This window comes from Carcharodon carcharias, assembly GCF_017639515.1.
Source record: "Carcharodon carcharias isolate sCarCar2 chromosome 27 unlocalized genomic scaffold, sCarCar2.pri SUPER_27_unloc_2, whole genome shotgun sequence".
NCBI classification, from domain to species: domain Eukaryota; kingdom Metazoa; phylum Chordata; class Chondrichthyes; order Lamniformes; family Lamnidae; genus Carcharodon; species Carcharodon carcharias.
In genome coordinates, this window is record NW_024470635.1 from 1,187,271 (window position 1) to 1,199,549 (window position 12,279).

At 43.3% G+C, this 12,279-nt stretch overlaps 1 long non-coding RNA gene across 2 annotated transcripts; it reads left to right on the plus strand.

Annotated features, from left to right (window-relative positions):
• The first annotated feature begins 6,320 nt into the window (after positions 1–6,320).
• Positions 6,321–10,509, plus strand: LOC121273870. 2 transcript variants are annotated; one of them, XR_005942091.1, is made up of 4 exons: positions 6,321–6,528; positions 6,781–6,889; positions 7,767–7,872; positions 9,070–10,509. It is a non-coding gene; the product is annotated as an uncharacterized LOC121273870 (long non-coding RNA). The 2 variants fall into 2 exon arrangements; XR_005942090.1 differs by having other exon boundaries at positions 6,325–6,461.
• Positions 10,510–12,279: the final 1,770 nt, after the last annotated feature.

The following is a 12,279-nucleotide window of genomic DNA, read 5'->3' on the forward strand; positions in this document are numbered from 1 at the left end:
GCTGCTTTTCAATATGAAGAAAGCAGATCTGTGATAAACTTATATGGTTCAGCAGATGCACTGCAAGAAGTTCCATAACAGGCTGATTGACACCATTAATGTGTCGCTCAATTGTTTTCAAAGAGCAGTTCTAATTGTTTGATTGATCAGGAGTAATACTTGAGCCAGTGCAAACGGAAGGCAGCAAAATATATCTTTCTCCCACCCATATTTTTCCTGGCACCAGCATCTCTATTGTCAGTGCTCTACAACCAGCCCCTCTCTTCTTCTTTCATTTCTTCACTCCGCGACTGTGTTTGTTCTTGACCTGTTCCCAATGTGACATTTTGTGCTCTGAGGCAAATTTCCAATGCCCCTTCCACTGACTCCAGTGCAAATGTTAAATGTTTTCAATCAATAAATTCGCAACACTCGTTTTTAACCATTTCACAAGATCAATAAATCTTCATTCCCTGACCAAGAATCCAACCCTACCTGAGGCGCTAAAAGCACCGAATCCTAACCACTGGACCACCAGAAATGCTGTCATGTCTTCTTCCGGTGTGGTTTATCAAGGCAGCTTTTAACATTTAAATAAATATTTCAGATCTCTTTTACCACAAAACTGCATGTTTAGACTCAACACAAACCAATTCTTCAGCCAACGACAGCTCTGCTTTCTTCACATTGAAATCCAGTGTGGAAATATGAGCAATTTCAAAGCTGAACAACGTAGACAAGACTGGAAGGACAGCGTGACTGTGGATAATTGGCACTGCGCGCAATCCTGTGATCAGTATCTGGGAGAATCAGGAAGATGAGATCCTGGTGTCTTTTTACTCTATGGTCTGCAAACCTATGGTATTGTGTCTTATGTTCCCATGAACTGACTGTGTCTGCATCAAGCAGCTAACTGACCTGGGAGCTGGACGTGAGGAGGGAGTTGGAGGGGCAGAAGCAGAATTACATGTGACATGACAGTGATTTGAATTTTATGTGCATCGGTTGCTTTCAGTGGTTAATGTCTGCCTTGTAAGTTTCACAGCTGCCGCAGGGATTGGGTTGGCGTTAAAAGCAGCTAGATTAAAAGCAAAAGTGGGACTCGAACCCACGACCCTGAGACGCAGGGCTGCAAGCTCTGCCGACCAAGCTAGGCAGGTATATAGAAAAAGGCATCCATATACCAACCTACATGAAAACAACTGTTTTCACCTTTCCACCTGGAGCCTCAGATTGTTCTGAATTTCAAAGTGCAGTCGGTAATCGACCTACAAAAGCCCCAAGGTTGCGATGCATTCCTCTCGATCATCAATAACATCATTCACATCTTCCACTTCTGAGCTGCACCTCCATCCAAACATTGCAAACTCCTCTTGCATCTTTCACCCTGACACTTTTGTCTGTAACATTTTAATATGAAGCTGCACAACTATTGTGAATAAAGTTTGTGGTGGTAAAAATGTGTTCAGTCCCTCGGGAAATGAACCACTTTGACCCACACAGAGGAACAAACACAGACATATACACCGGGAGTGACAGAGGGCAAGGGATTATGTCTAAGGAGAGACAAACACCCAGACAGCAAGCATGACCAAGAGCTTTATTTTCCAGTTCCAACTGTAATTTTCATGAATGAACAGAACAGGCTGATGGTAACAATGCTCTCTGGACGCGGTGAGCTCCAGTGAAGGATTGGCACCATCAATGTGTCTCTCGTGACAAATCTCGTGCTTGTCAAGAAAACTCGCTGAATTTGCTGCGTGTTTAGGTTTCAAAAGAGCTGATTCAAGGTAAGAAAGTATATCTATCTGGAGTGGACTATAAATTGGCAGAGTTATTGTGAAATAAGCTGCCATGGTGTTGGAAAACATGAAATTATAGAAAGTTACAACATAAAAAGAGGCCATTCGGCTTTGTTTACTGCTTTCAAAGAGCAGTTCTGATTGTTTCATCCATCAGGAGTAATATTTGTGCCAGGTCAAACAGGAGGCAGCAAAATATATCCTTCTCACACCCATATTTTGCTTGGCACCACCATCTCTATTGTCAGTGCTCTACAACCAGCCCTTCTCTTCACCTTCTTTCATTCCTTCACTCCGCGACCGTGATTGTTCTTGACCTGTTCCCAGTGTGACATTTTGTGCTCTGAGGCAAAACTCCAACTCCCCTTCCACTGACTCCGGTGCAGCTCTTAAATGTTTTCAATCAATAAATTCGCAACACTCGTTTTTAACCATTTCACAAGATCAATAAATCTTCATTCCCTGACCAAGAATCCAACCCTACCTGAGGTGCTAAAAGCACCGAATCCTAACCACCGGACCACCAGAAAAGCTGTCAAATCTTCTGGTATGGCTTATCTACACTGCTTTTACCATTTAAAAATATTTCAGATCTTTTACCACAAAACTGCATGTCTAGACTCAACACAAACCAATTCTTCAGCCAATGACAGCTCTGCTTTCTTCACATTGAAATCCAGTGTGAAAATATGTGCAATTTCAAAGCTGAACAACGTACTGGACAGAGAGTGTGACTGTGGATAATCGGCACTGTGCACATTCCTGTAATCAGTGTTTGGGAGAATCAGGAAGATGAGATCCTGGTGTCTTTTTACTCAATGGTCTGCAAACCTATGGTATTGTGTCTTCCATTCCCATGAACTGACTGTGTCTGCATAAAGCAGCTAATTGACCTGGGAGCTGGACGGTCAGAGGGAGCTGGAGGGGCAGAAGCAGAAAGAGATTAGACATGACAGTGATTTGAATTTTATGTGCATCGGTTGCTTTCAGTGGTTAATGTCTGCCTTGTAAGTTTCACAGCTGCCGCAGGGATTGGGTTGGCGTTAAAAGCAGCAAGATTAAAAGTAAGGCTCAAACCCAGGACCTTGTGATTAAGAGTCACATGCACTGCCGACTGAGCCAGCCAGGGAAAAAGAAAGAGTGATACATATACCAACATACATGGGAAGAACTGTTGCTTTCCACCTGGAGCCTCAGCTTGTTCTGAATTTGAAAGTGTAGAAGGTAATCGACCTACAAAAGCCCCAAGGTTGCAATGCATTCCTCTCAATCATCGTTCACATCTTCCACTTCTGAGCTGCACCTCCTTCCAAAAATTGCAAATTCCTCTTGCATCTTTCATCCTGACACATTTGTCTGTAACATTTTAATCTGAAGCTGCACAACTGTTGTGAATAAAGTTTGTGATGGTAAAAATGTGTTCAGCCCCTCGGGAACTGAACCATATTGACACACACAGAGGAACACACACAGACATATACACCAAGAGTGACAGAGGGTAACGGTTGTTGCTAAGGAGAGACAAACACCCAGACAGCAAACATGACCAAGAACTTTGTTTCCCAGTTCCAACTGTAAGTTTCGTGAATGAACTGAAATAGGAAAGTGCCCGAGTGTTTGCATGGATTTTATTCCATTTAACCAATAGTTAACGCTGTAGACACACAGTTAAAAGCAGGCATAGTAAAAAAACGGGAAAGACCAATGGATTTGGACTCAGTGGCTTTAACAACTTGGCGATGACAACTGACCCTATAGTTTCCAATTATAGATGGGGACAGCAGAGGAGGAGGACATTTGGCCTCTGGTGTCTGTGCCGGCTGATGGAAGAGAAATTCAGCGACTTTGACAACCCGCCTTTTCTGCACAGCAATTTATATTTTTACTGTATCTCCTCGATCTTCCTGTTAAAATAAAACACCACACACACCTGTTCCATCTTTAAGTTGGCACTTCTGCGACCAATGGGAGTTCTGAAAGTGCAATTTTGGTAACTGTAAGCTTCAAACCGACGCCCCCACAGAAACTAGAAGCACAATCTAGCACCTTAGACTGTTCGGCCACACTATCAAGCTCAGGCTGTTACTTCCCATCGCCTTGGCTGGTATTGATACTGAAATAGAACAGGAGTAAAGCAGTAACATTACATCTGATGGCCCCACAAGCCTCCTCCGTCACTTAACAAGATACTGGCGGATCTCCAGCCCCAACGGCAATTTCCCACCCAAACCCGATGGCCCTTCATTCCCTTAGAGTCCAAAAATCATGGGAATCTTTGGACAAAAGCAACATGCGGTGGATGCTGGAAATATGAAGTAAAAAGAGAAAATGCTGGAAAACTCAGCAGGTCTGGCAGCATCTGTTGGAGAGAGAAACAGATTCAAAGTTTCGAGTCTGTTTGACCCCTCTACAGAGCTAAAGACGATTTTGGATGCTTTTCCTCCCATTGACCCGATAGTTAGTTCTGCAGACACCTGGTTGAAATCAGCATAATGATCAGTTGGTAAGATTTGATTTTACTTGGGTAAACCCGAATAGATTTTGAAACCATCCATTTAACCACTCGGCCATGATAATTGACCACTGCTTTCCACTCAATAATCAATAACATTATTCACAGCTTCCGCTTCTTAGCTGCACATCCTTCCAAACACTAGGGTCCATTTTCCTCAGGATTTGTTTCTGGATTTAATATTTACCTGCTTTGTGCCCTCATGTTGAAATGGAGTTCGCTTCAATATCCAACACAAATTGAATCACAAACCTGACAGACAAACAATGGAAAACAAGTCACTCGGTAACACTATTCCCATGGTGCTCATTTTCAGATTAACAATGGTCCACTTTTCAATAAAATGAAAGAATTTTTATTGAAAAGATATACAAAGTTGGTGTGACTTTTATTTGTGACTCACTCACTCGGGTATTCTGTAAATGCTACTCGGAGGTTTAGTGATCGGGATATAATCTACCTGCATTTTCCTGAGCCTGTGCTTGGTGTATTGGAAGGTTTGGCCCGCGTTGGAGTATCTTGTGTCCCAGGGATGGGCAGTAACCCGCTGACTGAAGCTGCAGCCGCCGCTTTCTGCTGGCAGCGGGGGCTGGAATATTGCTGCTTTTCTTCTTTTCCCTGTCTCACTCACTGTGGAGCTGAGGATGAGGGAATTATTGATGTGTTTGATTGAATCCAGTAACTTCATAGATTTCAAGTGGGTTACACGTAGTTATATGGTAGGTTTGATTGTTTTCTATTATATCTGAAATGAATATTCATGAAAAAGACTGTCAGTTTGGGAATCCATGGCATAAAAGTAGAGTTGGCAATGTTTGGCAAATATTTTCTTGCAGTCAATTATTATCCTGGAACTGTTTGACAATGAATGATAATGGGGAAAATACAGCAAAGGCTTCGTCCCCAATGGTCTTAAAGCATCAGCCTTTCGGTTACCTTCCAAATTCCTACCAATCATACAATAGAGACTCACACAATCAAAACCTGCAAGATATCTTAAACTGACTCAGCTAGTTAAAGCTTCAGATTGTCAATACCGGAATGATAATTGTTCTCTATCAGTTTCACTCTTCGAAAAGAACAGGTGGGACACTGATTATGGAAACATGGAAACAGTCTGATCCCACCCACTGCAGACACATCCATGTCACCAGGAACCAGCTGTTATACAACAGATTCTCACTTCGAGCCTTTTGGTATCTTGTCTGATATTGTCCCAAAGCCCGTTTTAGGTTTTAACTCCTGATCTGCCAGACCTGTGCACTGATGGAGTGCAGTTCTGATGAAAGGTTACAGACCTTAAATAAAAGCTATGTTTTTCTCTCCAGAGGCGCAACAAGACCTGCGGAGAATTCCAGCATTTTCTGTTTTTTTCTATTTCAGAAAGCCAGCATCTGCAGCATTTTGATTTTCTTTAACTAATTAATGCTAAGAATGTGGAAGCCATAAGGCTTGAGATCTATATTTTAGCTGAAAATGTGTAATTAAACGTGCACAAGCTGAAAATGCAAATAGATTCGCTCCGTTGTCCCAATTACTGACTCATCAACACAGTCACACCAGTCCGAGACCATCCAGATACTTCACATCTGTGAAGGGATTTATTCAGTTTGCAAAGCAGTAAACACACCAACTTTAAAATTCAAAGGATTAAATCCACCGTCAGAACATTCCTGTTGGCAGGGTTTAAATGTTCCATGTATAGTGAAAAATAATCCATCTGCTGAGACTGCATCGAGTTCGGATTTAACTGCAGGGTATTTGTTCAGCTGTTCATAACATCCAGGAGAGAAATTTTGGTGGAGTCCAGAGCATTTTAGTTACTGTATCAATTGATTCGAATACTTTATACGTTGTCTAGATGGCACCCATTGTATTCTGATTACTGGTCTTCAGTTTCATTCTACAATGTTAGTATTTAATGAAGAAGCGGTGACGTACAGAAGTTGCTCTGTCCTCATTACAGCAGCTCCCCGCACATGCGCATTACGATGCGTGTTTGGAGCATGCGCATTGCTGGCCTGTGACTGAACTGCTCAGAGCGGGTGTGAGCGTCGAGTGGAGCAAACTAACAGAGTTAGTGGGTGTCTGAGGAGGAATGGAGCCAGCGGAGTGGGCAGGGAGGCTTAATAAAGACACAGTGCAAGTCATGGACCCCAAATAACAAGGTACCGGTCTTGTGTTTGCAGAGAACGAGCCGCAGAAGTCTGGATTTCTCCCTTCGCCAGGCCCGAGGTAACGGCCGCCATCTTTATAGGGGGCAATGTGCAGCAGGGCGCATGCGCGGTCATCCTGGTTCAGGCAGCAGGAGGAGAGAATATTGTGAATTTCTATCCCGGATTGACGGATGGATTTTGGAATCTCCTTTTACAGTGGTTTAGAAGGGGAGGATTTACACACAGCAAGCTCAGACCACGAGAAACGTTTGTCTCTTGTCAATTTCTATCCTGCACTGACAATGATGGATTTTGTAATCTCCAATTACAGGATACTAGAAGATGAGATTTTGCAGGTGGGAAATTCAAACCAAACATCACACTAGAGTCTGCAAGAATCACTCGATTCATCAGGACCTGGATATTATCGATCTCTGAGTGTAAGCATTGAGTTTCAGGTCATTACCGCTCACTGTGTAAAGTTTCTTCCTTATATCCTTCTAGTAGATCTTCCCAAACTCTTTAAACTGTCTCTCATAACTACTTTACGGTCAGTTAATGGAAATAGTTTTTCTTTAACTACCTCATCTAAACTTCAGGACCTTCACATCCTTCATAACGTGTGGTGATCACTGGTTTGTACAAACCCAGATGCTCTGTGTCTGTGAAATCATCACACATCGACAATTAAACTGTGACATCATCACACATCGACAATTACATGGTGATATCATCCTGGGTATTTCCTCAACTGGGAGATTTTTCTCTGACTCCAGTGCTTCTGATATCTTTCCAGCTGCAGACTCCAGCAGGAGATTTTAAATTGAAAACTGTGAAGTTGTTTCAGAGCTAAGTATTTTTCACCATTCAGCTACAACTTTTAGTTTTGCTTTTAGTTCTCTGCTCTGTATCTGTGGGAGGTTCCATGGCTCTGGGGCTGGTGTGACTCCTTTACTGTGGACCTGAATCCATATCCATCTATTGCTCTGTTTCACCTCTGGCCTCCCTGATCACCTGCCTGACATCCTCTGTCTCTAATACTGCGTGTAGTTTAGCTCAGTTGGGGATTTTACTGTTACTTCTGTCCAATGTGTCTAAATGAAGTTTCCACTGCTGCCCATCCCCCGACCATGTGCTGCTGTCTTACCAACTTTATCTTCTCACTATCTTTCATAGTCAAGAATTGTTTCTCCTGCGCTATAGTCCATTTCTCTACCACTTCTGAACTTACATTGAGCATCGAATTCTGCACCATTTTTATTCCCTGTAATTCATTCTGTGAACCCTGAAATGTTAACTCTGTTTCACTCTCCACAGATACCAGCGCCTATTGTGACCCCCAGTTGCCTGTGGAGAAGATGATGTTTGACCTTGTTGAACCGCTGCAGTCCGTGTGGTGAAGGTGCTCCCACAATGCTGTTAGGTAAGGAGTTACAGGTTATTCACCCAGCGATGATGAAGGAACAGTGATATATGTCCAAATCGACAACAACAATTTGTGTTTATATCACACATTTAATGTTATACAGTTTTCCAAGACATTTCGCAGAAACGTTACAAAAGAAGGTTTGACACTGAGCCACATAAGGAGATATTCAAGCAGGTGACCAATAGTTTGGTCAAAGAGGTTGGTTTGAAAGAAAATCCGAAGGAATGCTATGAGATAGAGAGGTGGAGAGGTTTAGGGAGGGAATTCCAGAGCTTAGGCCTTGGAATCTGATCGAGAGACAACCAGTGGATGGAGTGATTATAATCAGGAATTCTCAGGTAGTCGGAATTCGAGGAGCGCAGATATCTCAGGGAGGTGGGGGATTGTGAGGCTGGAGGAGGTTACAGAGATAGGAATGATCACAACCATGGAGGAAAACAAGGATGAGAATGTGAAAATACTGGTGCTTCTTAAATGGTGCCTTCAAATCATTTCTCTAGTTTGTGAATGGCTGTGGGCCAAGCTCTGATCCTTGGGGTACCCCACATGTAACAGCCTGTCATCCTGAGAATGAGCCGTTCATTCTGACTCTCTGTTACCTGTCTGCTCACCAATTCTCAATCCATAGCAGTATATTACCCCAATCCCACGTGCTCGGATTCTGTTCACTGACATCCTGTGCTTTGTTCACTCATCTTCTATTTCTGCCTCTCCCATTCCTCTCATCCTTTTTCTCCCTCTGTCACATAGAATTCTCCAGTCCAGTGGGTTGCAGATGCTCCATCATTGAATATATGTCAGGCTGAGATGGGGAGATTTTTGGTCTCTCAGGGAGTCAAGGGATACGGGGAGTGGGTGGGAAAGTGGAGTTGAAGCTCAAGATCAGCCACGATCACGTTGAATGGTGGAGCAGGCTCGACGAGGTGTTAGGTCTTCTCTTGTTCCTAATTCTTAAGTTCTTATAGAGGCCAGAGTCTTGTGTAGCCCAGACTGGGTGGCAGGTTCCCTTCCCTGAAGGACGCTAGTGAACCAGTTGGGTTTTTATGACAATCCAGTAGTTTTCATGGTCACTTTTTCCTAGTGTCGGCCCCACAAATTCCCAGATTCATTAGGCTCAATTTCACAACCTGTCTTTGTGTTTTTGTGGGTTCTCTCTCACTCCCTTTTTTCTGTTTTAAATGAATTCCACAGGGTATTAGAAGAGGAGGATTTGCAGTTGAGAAACTAAAACCAAACATCACATCAGGAGCTGACAGAGTCGCCCAATTTATCGTAACCTGAATATCATCGGATTTTGAACATGGAAGGAAAAAGCACTGTTCACAGTGGGGAGAAACCGTACACGTGTTCTGTGTGTGGACGAGGCTTCAGCCGATCATCTGGCCTGTCCAGACACAAGCGCAGTCACACTGGGGAGAGTCCGTGGAAATGTGGGGAGTGTGGGAAGGGATTTAGAACCCCATCTGAGCTGGAAACTCATCAACGCACTCACACTGGGGAGAGACCATTTACCTGCTCCGAGTGTGGAAAGGGATTCACTCAGTCATCCAAACTCCTGAGACACCAGCGAGTTCACACTGGGGAGAGACCTTTTAAATGCCCAGACTGTGGAACGTGCTATAAAAGCTCCTGGGATCTGATGTCCCATCAACGTGTTCACACTGATGAGAGACCGTTCAGCTGCTCTCAGTGTGGGACTGGGTTCAGGTGGTCATCTCAACTCACTGCACACCAGCGCACTCACACTGGGGAGAGGCCGTTCACCTGTCCTCAGTGTGGAATGAGATTCACTGATTCCTCCACCCTGCTGACACACCAGCAACTTCATGAGTAACGACAGTGATTGGATTTTGCTGTTAAAGACATCCAGGACTGAACCGTGTGCATTGGGGTCTGATTCTGCTGATGTTAATAAACTCCAGCCCAGTTATAGACCTTAATATTCCGGCTAAAAGTCAAATAAATCAGCTTTGATCAGCTTCAGCCCATCATCTTTCATGTTGAGACACAAGTGCAGTCACACTGGGGAGAAACTGTTGAAATATAGGGAGTGTGGGAAAGGATTCAATTACCCATCCCAGCTGGAAATTCAGTGACACAGTCACACTGGGGAGAGACCATTCATCTGCATCCAGTGTGGGAAGGGATTCACTCATTCATCTCTCCTGCTGAGACACCAGCGAGTTCACACTGGGGAGAGACCTTTCACCAGCATCCAGTGTGGGAAGTGCCATAGAGATTCTGTGGAAATGATGTCTCATTAAGATTCTCAAACTGAAAAGAGACCTTTTAAATGTCCAGACTGTGGGAAGTGTTATAAATGTTCAGGGAACTGATGCACCATCATCATGTTCACACTGGGAGAAACCATTTACCAACTCTGAGTGTGGGAAGGGATTCACTCAATCATCCCCCCCTGCTGACACACCAGTGAGTTCACTTTGGGGAGAGACCGTTCACCTGCTTCATGTGTGGAAAAGGTTTCACTACCTCAACTCACCTGCTAAGACACCAGCGAGTTCACAAGTAACCACAGTGATTGGGTTTTGCTGTTAATCACACCCAGGACTGAATCTTGTTCATTGGGGTCTATTTCTGCTGATGTTAATAAACTCTAGCACAGTTTTAGGGGTTAGAGTGCTGAATAAAAGTTGAATAAAATCAGTTTTACTTGAAATACTAGGTGTCAAATCTTTTTGATAACTCTTGGACTAGTTAGTTCCTTTTGAAGAGCTCTCCCTCCACCCTGTCTCATCCATCATCACCTCCAACAAGTGTGAGGAGCTCGTGGAGCTTCTTTGTCACTAAGATTGAGACAATCTGATCAGCTGCCTCTGCTGCTTCTCTCCCTTCCACTAACCCACTGGGACAAACTGTCTGTAACGATGCCCCTTGTCTGAGCCTGGAATCCACATCTTTCTTCAGTTTCTCCCCCATATCCCCTTGTGCCCTCTGTGCTCATCTTGTCTACGAGACCCAACTTCTGCTCCATTGACCCTATTCACAATAAACTGCTGATCACCCAACTTCTCCATGTTCACTGATATTGTTAATGGTTCTCTCTCTCTTTTGGTACTGTCCCACTCACCTTTAAATCCACCACCATCACCCATCCTAATAAAAACAATTTTGACCCCACTGTCTTTGCAAACTACCGCCCCATCTCCAAGCTCCCTTTCCTCTCCAAAGTCCTTGTACTTGGTGTCCCTAAAGGATCTATCCTTGACCCTCTCCTATTCCTAATACACACACTGCTACTAGGTGACATCATCCAAAAGCAGCACATCAGTTTTCACATGCACATGAACAACACCCAGTTACATGTATAATCAGTGTCCTATTATATTAATAATTAGGATCTAATTACATGAATAATCAGTGCCTGATCACTTTAATATTCAGCATCCTAATACATTATTAATCGGTGACCTATTACATAATTAGCATCATATATTAATAATCCGTGTCCAATTACATTAATAATCAGGCTGCCTGTTGCAGCAATAATCAGGGTGCAAATACATTAATAATCAAAATTATTTCAATAAACTATCAGGATCCCTATTGAATCAAAAATCAGACCTATTACATTATAGTCATTTGCCAATTGTGTCAATGATCATGATCCGATAATAATCAGGATATATTGATAATCAGAGTCCAAACACATTAATAATCTGTAAATAATCACCCCACCTCCCGCATCCACCTCCTGCTCAACAACTCTCACACCCCTCAACAAATTTCAATCTGGGGTCACTGAAGTTGAGACCTTAAAATGGGGTCACACCTGGAAGCATTTTGGGAAGCACTGATTTAAACAACCCCTTTCTCTACTTTAAATGCACAGATCTCATTACTTACCTCATCATTCATTGTCACACCTCCCTCTTCTATCTCCCTGACAGAAGTTATTATTATTCATGTTTATCAGGTCTCGTTGTGGGTTCTTGTTCTCAGTGTTGGGGTCTGTTTCACTTTATTCTTCACCCTGAACCTGTCAGAAATTCTGCCATCAACCTGTACAGTAAACTGCATGTTGTCATGAAAGGACTGGATGATAATGAACAGCTTTGGTGGACAGTCAAGTTTCTCCAATATCTTCTACAGTCCTACCCTGCTGATGGAGTTGAATTCTTTGGTGACATCTAGGAAAGTAATATAAAGAGGTTTATCCTATTCCCTACACTTCTCTTGCAGCTGGTGTATGGAGAAGATCAAGTCCACTGTAGATCTGCCAGCACAGAAACCGCACTGTGCTTCTGGATACACTCGGTCTGCAAGTAGATGGAGTCTTTCAAGCCTGACCCTCGTGAAGGACAACCCTGTGATGCTGAGGAGAGATGTCTCTGTAGCTGTGGCAATCTCCTGTCACCTTTCTTTTTGTACATTGTGATCATT